The sequence below is a fragment of the Tauraco erythrolophus genome, chromosome 9 (genome assembly GCF_009769465.1).
Source record: "Tauraco erythrolophus isolate bTauEry1 chromosome 9, bTauEry1.pri, whole genome shotgun sequence".
Taxonomy (NCBI): Eukaryota; Metazoa; Chordata; class Aves; order Musophagiformes; family Musophagidae; genus Tauraco; species Tauraco erythrolophus.
The window spans coordinates 19,448,393-19,456,156 of NC_141473.1; positions in this window are offsets into that span (position 1 = coordinate 19,448,393).

The window sequence follows — 7,764 nt, forward strand, 5'->3', positions numbered from 1 at the left end:
GTAATCAAATACACATTCACTATGTAGCACTGTGACAAAAAGCACAAATATCGTTCTATCATTAATAAACAGCACAGGATATGTAAAATACAGGTGGTAATTACCGCTGGGGTTTCCTTTGTTTGGGGACTTAAGCTGCTGAAGACAAGCAGGTCTGCGATTGCTGTCCAACTTCAGGTGAACTCCAACCCAGGCCGGGCTGGGAGTTCTCGGCTTTCTCTTTCTTCAAACTGGCCTAAATGTTCACAGAGGGAAGTCTGTAAGGTATCTGAAGCTCTGAATTTCTAACAAGACAAAAATGCTTCTAACCAAGGCCAAGATGACGATGCTGCCAACTCCTGGTATGTCCCTACTTACACGGTCTGTCCTTGATGCAGCTTGTGCCAGCTGTGCCTGGGTACTTCTGGCTCATTTCTAGCAAAGAGATCACACAGTTTATAATGGATGACCAAAAACCAATAGTGCCTGCTTGGCACATTTCTGGCCTTGCTGTCTGATGAGTTACAAAGACTGGGGATGATGGTAGCAGAGAAACCACTTGTGGGCTGCAGACATTGGACTAGGAGCTCAAGGCAGCTTTGGAGGTTGGTAGGCAATAGCCTGTCACATCTCTGTGAAAGGGTGTCGAGGGTTAGGCTGATCCGGCAACCAAACCCACGCAGCTCTCCCAGTCCAGTAAAATGGAGAGGAGAGAAAAATGTAATAAAAGAGCTGAGGATCGAGACAGGAACAGAGGAGCACCCACCAACCACGGTCCCGGGCAAAAGAGGCTGTTTTCTTAAAGCAAAACTATTTATTAACAGCTACCTACAAAAGAGAAAAGCACACAAAAATGGTTACTTGAGAGAATAACAAGAAAACAAGGCCAGGTCTTAAAAACAACACCACTCCCCCCTCTTTGCCTCTTCTTCCCGGCTCTACCTCCTCCCCCCAGCGGCGCAGGGGGGCAGGGAATGGGGGAGTGCAGGTCAGTTCATTCCAAGTTGTTACTGCCGCTTCTCTTAAAGGAAAAGGAGTCCTTACACCATTGTCCCTTGCTCCAGCGGATCCCCTACTCACGGCGAAAGCGTGAATCCTACCTGCTGGGGGGGCAAATCCTTACCCCATCGGATTTGCCCCAAGTGCGGGCTTTACCAGTCCTGGGCTTTTAAGGAGCTGTAGCCACTCGCTCTGGCGTGGGTCATCAACAAACTTTAAATGCGCTCCGGCGTGGGTCGTCATATCGACCTTAAATGCGTCTCCATAGAGACTTTAAATGAGTAAATGCGTAAAATGCGAAAATGCACCTCGACCTGTGCCCATGATTCACAATAGTCTCAGGCTAAGGCATCTCCTTTAACGAAACACCTCCCCATCGGCGGGGGGTCATCTCACGGACTCTAGATGCGTACTGTACTCAGGCTCTGGCATCTCTCTTCTCGACGTGGGTCATCCACGGGCTGCGAGTGGGAATCTGCTTGCTCCACCGAGGGCTGGTTACAAGGGGCTGCTCGCAAGGGGGACTCAGCCGCGGCACACGTTGTTCCGTTCCATCTTCACTGACCTCTTATGTGTGTGGCCGTTTCTCTTGGGTGAACTCGTCCCGGTGGGCGCCCCAGGAGCGGGGCTCTCCCCGAGTTCCCCAAGCGGCTCCGCCACCGCCATCCTCGACGGGGCAGGCATCGGGCCCGGCCCGGGCCGCCGGCCCGGCCGGGGGCCGTGCCCCCCTCCCGTCTCCTTGCTCCTGGGCACAGGCACACCTTTCCGGTTCCTTTGTCCGACGTAAATAGGGCAATTCGCAGAGGCGCCGATTGGCTCAAGCCCCGAGGGGGACGGGAGTCCGGTCTGATGGGCAGCTTCTGCCACCCGGACCTCCCCCCGCACTTCAAACCATAACATTGGGGAAAAAAATACAGCTGGTAAAGCATTTTTGTTCTTGCCACATCTATGGCAGCATTTTGTTCTTGTCAACATTGGGTCAAGATATTTCTGTAATAAAGGAGCTCTGTTTCGGCCTATCTGCATCCGTAAGGTGTTTACTGATTCAATGGCCAGTCCTGCTTCTCTGCCAGTTGTTCGAACAAGCAGCATAGCCTGAATGGTGCTCTCAGGCTTTTCATTGATGTGTGTGATAATGGAAGAGCTTGAGGTATTGTTGCAGGTATTCTTTGAATGAGTGTATGATGGAACTTGATTTAATTGGTCTTAATGAATGTAAGAAGCAATCCATAAGCATGTATCAATGATTTTTGAATGGTCCTACTGCAGCAGTGTCCAGAGACATCACACAGTATTAAGCAGCTTTTGTGTCTGTCAGTATACAAGCAAAACAAACCTTTCCTCAAGGCATTTACAATGGACAACATTTAAACAGATCTTTATACAGATCTGCCAAACCCTACTTGCTGTAGTGGCGTAAGAATCTGAGTATGAAGCACTGTCAGCATCAGGTATCAAGAATCATGTACTCAGAGCAGCGTACAACCTTATTTCCTACATTAATTACTCAGCTCCTACTCCTTTTGTTTAGGTCAGCCCCAGTGATCTACTTAAAACATCTTTGTGGTCCTCACTGCTAAGCCGAAAACATCTAACATCCATTGTTTCATCGGTGTCCTGAAGTCCTCCTAGTGGAGCCAGATCTCCTCCCTCCAGGTGTTTTCCTTCTCAATACACTTAGATCTCAGGGCAGTCCTTTCAGTAAATTTTTATGCAGAAAGATATTATTTGGTACTAGCTATCTCAGCAGCTCAGTAACATGAATCTCACAGTGACTTTTCTCATAACCTCGTAACCTCAATAACCTCCTTTGTAAAGGTGCAGATTGAATTTTCAGAGATGGAAGCTCTGTTTTTCTAAGTGATACAGAATTTTTAGCATAAATTTCACTTTGTTTGTTTTCTTTTCAGGTGACAGCTTGCTGTTGTTAGTATTTGCTGGTTCCAAAAAGGGAAGACAGCTTTTCACATTGAAGTTGCACAGATGCAAGTATTTATTTTGACGATGATAAGAAATGTCAAAGATGAGAATGGTTACCTCTCTGTATTACTGCCACAGAGTAGTGATGATTTATTTTCACAAAGACAAGAAAAGGCAGAAAAGAAAATTGCAGCTGCAACACCTTTGCTAGAAGTTGAACAAGAGTGTTATTTGCTAAACAGTATATGCTGGGAATAAAAATCAAGGTTTCTATAATACTTGTCTATGGAATTCTAACCAGTTGGATGAAATATTCTAAATATTTTGACAATGTATTTCCCAAGACAGAAGAAAAACGTATACCTATAGTTCATTTATTGTTCCCTACAGCAAGTCTTCACCATACTTATATTGGTTTCCAAGAAAACAAGATGAAAACAAAAGGAAAGAAAAAAAATTACAACAGACAAATGAAAACAACAGTTTAGGAAGATAGACTGGCTCAGGCATGGAAGGACAAAAAAGGGGATGACAAGAAAGGAAAAAGAGGAAGAAAAATTTCTTCTTTATTTATTACATTGCATACTCATGCTATGTTACCTTCCTGCCATGCATCCAGAATTGAATGGTTTAAGAAGAGGAAGCAGCAGCACCTTTAAGCTTTTAGGCTAAGATGAGCATGTCTGGTGTTTTCTAGAGGTGGCTGTGTGGGGGAAAGAGTTACCAGGCTGGGCTGTCAGCGCTTTCTCCCTTGCTGGTGAAGTTCTGCTGCTGCATTCCTTGACCTGTTTCAGTCAGAGTGCTCTGAGTTAGCAAAGGCCCACTGTGTCAATAGACTCTGCAAGCATTCAGTCCTCCAGAGAGGGATGAAGGATCCAGGATTTAGTGCAAGTTCTTCCAACACAAACACTTTGCTAGATACAGTCTGACCTTGTCGGGGGAGCTCCTGGCTGCTACAATAGAAAGCACCTGTGCCTTGTTAGGACAGATGCTGTGAGTCACGTTGGTCAGCCGGAAACCACGTGACTCATGGATGAATAAAGGTGGGGCACTCCCAAGAGGGAGTGGGGCAGTTCCCTCCTGGAGACTGGGGGGCAGTTCCCTCCTGGAGACTGGAGTGATAGGAGCCCCTGGAGAGCAGCATCTTGAAGCTCTCTGTTGGAAGCCTTTAGTTGTGACAAGGACCTTTGGAGTGAGTGTGACAAAGCCTTCTGATATACGAGGAAGATCACAACAACCTTCTGGGTTGTGATCCCCGAAGATTGAGATACCAGTAGTCCGCAACATGACCTCAGTGAATCAGTATGTTCTGGGGAAATTGTGTTTCCTTAACTAGCTCTGACAAAGTCTATCTTACCTTACCTCACTGACATGGGGGCAAAGAATTGATACCAATACTCACTGTGATATTATACACTTAGTATGAATCACAAGTGCAGACGTTATGTGATTGATACTATTTCTGGAGGAGAGGAAAAAAATCAAAGAAGGTTCCCCTGCCTTTTTTTTTTTTTTAAATCTGGACCATTTCTATATTAAAAAAAATATTAAATGTCAAAGATGTGATTTTCAAATAAAGTACATTATCAGGTGTGAAGAAAGAAATTTAACTTCAATAAGTGCATGAAGAATGAGGGACGAGGACCTTAGCACAGAGTTGGAGGTATACAGAAATGCGAAGAAGCTGCTATACATGGAGAGCCTAAATTACTCAAAGGACAGGACGTTACTAAACTCAGCCAGAAAACTGATTTGATGACATTTATTGAAGCCTAATATCAGGTGAAAAAATAATATCTTGAGGGGTGGGGTGAGAACAAATATCAACTTGTTATTCTTCACACTCAATCAGCCATTTGTTGAATTTCTATATGCTGTCTGGAACAGCATGTTAGAATTTGTAAATGGAGTTGCTGAAGACAAAAGTGGGATGTACACTTGAAAGGATCAACTCCTACCTTCATGCATCATTATTTTAAATGCATAGAATAGATGTAGTCCCATGGGGTGATGGATGCTCTCTGCTTTCCCAGACCCTGGGGATGTAAAAGCCTCTAAAGCGCTCCAGGAAAGCACCTCACCAGATTCATCCCAGCCCTGGAAACTGGAATGTTACTCTAGGTGTGTCCCAGTGGAAAGCTTTCAAGGAAAAGATTTTTAGAGAGGTATCAGCTGCTTCATCTTGCCAAGGTTTCACATTTTCTCTGCTATAGTACGTAAACCCCTCTCTATAATAGTACCTAAATTGACTTAAATTGGTTTGTCTCTTCAAAGATAAGATTATGAGACTAAATACAAAGACTGGTAACACATGAGCTTCAACAAGGAAAGCAATCAGGCGATTAACTTCTCATGAACTATATGGGAATTTAAGATATAGAACAAAAAATGAGGCTAAAATCCTCCTTTCAGTTTGGAATGGGTAAGAGTAACATGCACATGATCCTGCGTATAATCCACCGAGTACACTTAGTGAGTCACATTCCAGAAATGTATTGAAAAGCTGTCAAGACGAATGACTGATTTAATGAACTGTGTCAACACATTTGCAGAAAGCACCAGATTATAATTTGCTTTGCCTTAGTGACACTTTAAGCAACTGAAAAATTTCTTTTACAGTGAGTATTAAACTGTACAATGTTATCAGCTTTCATGATAGGAATCTATTTTGAACAAAATTTACACAGTTCCTATCTGCTTAGCTGTTCTTCAGACACTATTTTTAAACAATGCATTCACTCAATGAGGAAATATTCTCCCTTCTCCATGTTTTGCCTTAATGCTTTAACTTATTTTGATGCACCCTTGCCATTTCTAAAGATCTTTTTCAGCCTAATATTTGCTTAGTTGGGGAGAAGGGACAAAGGACTTGCTTTATCACCCTGGAGGGGTAAGTCACCTCAAGCTCAAGGCTCATGAACACATTCTGGATGGTTAAAACGGAAAAGCTTTTATCATGAGTGAACGCAGTAAGGCAACTAACAAAGTGTAAGAACATACATGACTGAATAGGAGAACACCTTCAGCTTGATAATGGTCAAGGAGCTGCCCAACTAGATCTCATCCCTACCATGTGAAACTTGCTTGTTTTATTATCTTAGTCAAATCAAGATGTGGGGGTGGAAGGGAAAGCAAGCAACCAAACTCCGAAACCCTGCTCACTGCCTGCTGCATTTCTGACCACAGGAGCCTCTGCCTGTGCTCAGATTATGTTGGGCACATCTGACTCCTATTCCTGAGTCCTGTGCATGCTCACAGGGGAGCTGGGCCAATGCAGGGTCATGTATGATGGAAAGCCTGCTTATTTCATTAAAAACAAAAAGTTCCATGAGCCAAGTATGAAAGCCTCAATGGCTATGGATTTATGTTTCAGGAGTGCCTATGAGGTTCAGATAAGAGTTTTTTTTCCGATAACTGGGTACTTGTTAGGTCTTTCTAAAAAGCAGATTTTTATGTCTGTATGATATGAGCTCATACTGCAGTCTCTCTTGCTGCTGGGCCACACATACAGTTCTTCTCTTTATCTGGTGTGTACCGAAATAAAACTTGCTATAGTGTTGCTACCTGCAAGACCTCCCCTCAGTAAGGTATCACTGACATGGTTACTGATCTGTCTGGGGTCAACGATCCTGCTTTCATTTCCTCTCTTCCTCTAGTTCATCTGGCTTCTGTCTCTTGTTGGAAATACAAGGAGACACTCAGGAGCAGGTGCTTCCTGTTTTTTATCCTTGCTGTCTAGCATGTTACCATACCAAGAGCTGTAATCTTCTGCTGGCATCCCGTGGGTAACTGAAAATTCAAGCAGTTAGTTTCCACCCCACTTGGAGGGAAGAACATCACTTCAAGAATGGAGAAAGCTCGTGAGTCCCAGAAATGGGCTAGTATCCAAGAGTTCAAGGAATCTCTGCAGGAAAAGCAGGTACTTCAAAGCAATGGGTTTTTTGTTGCTGTTGGTTTGACTATACTGAAAGGGTTTCACATGGAATGGTGAATAAATTGAAAATAACGCTATATAAGTAATAATGAAAGAGAAAATATAGTAGTGGGATTCACATTAATTTAGTAGGAAGGAAGAAATCTTAATACTGAGAATCTTTGAGCTTTAAGATACAAAGAAATACTTCAGAGATGACCGTGGTTTTTGGGGTAGATCTTACACGAGCGGCCACTAGCAACTCTCCAAGCAGCAGCCGGGGTCCTGCCGGACCCAAATCCTTCAGCAAGCACACTTGGATAGAGGAGACAGAGGCCGAGCTAGATGCAGGGCTGCACCGGGGCAAGCACGCCGAGCGGCTCCCACCCCGTCTCCGACCAGCGCCGCTCCGCTCCGCTCAGCCTGCGGTCACTTCTGCCGGAGGCGCGTCCGCCCGCGTGCAGCTTTCGGGTGCGACCTATACATGTATCTCTCTGTATATATATAGGGGGGTTCCGAAAGCGCCCTCCACTTGGGGCAGCCGCCGAGGAGAAGCCGGAGGAGAGACCGGCGCCCGAGGCCGCCGCGCAGACGGGCTGTGGTGAAGGGGCGCTCCCCGCACCTGCCGCTCGGAGGGGGAGGAGGGAGCAGGGGGCGGAGCGGCTGCCCCGTCCCCCCCCTTCGTCGTCCTCCGCCGCCGTCGGAGGAAAGGAGCCGCGGGTGGGAGCGGGCGGTGGGCGCGGGTGGGCGGGGAGCGGCCGCCACCCCCGCCCGCCCGCCCCTCTCCCCGCGGGCTGGGGGCGATGGCGCCGTGCCCGCCCTCCGGCCGCCCGGGGAAGGCCGTGGGCGAGCCCGGCTGCTCGGGGGGAAGTTGAAGGCTGGGCCCCCGGGCGGCCGCTCCGCCGGCTGCGAGGGGGCGGGCGGCGCCGGGTGCTCGAGGAGGAGCCCGAGCA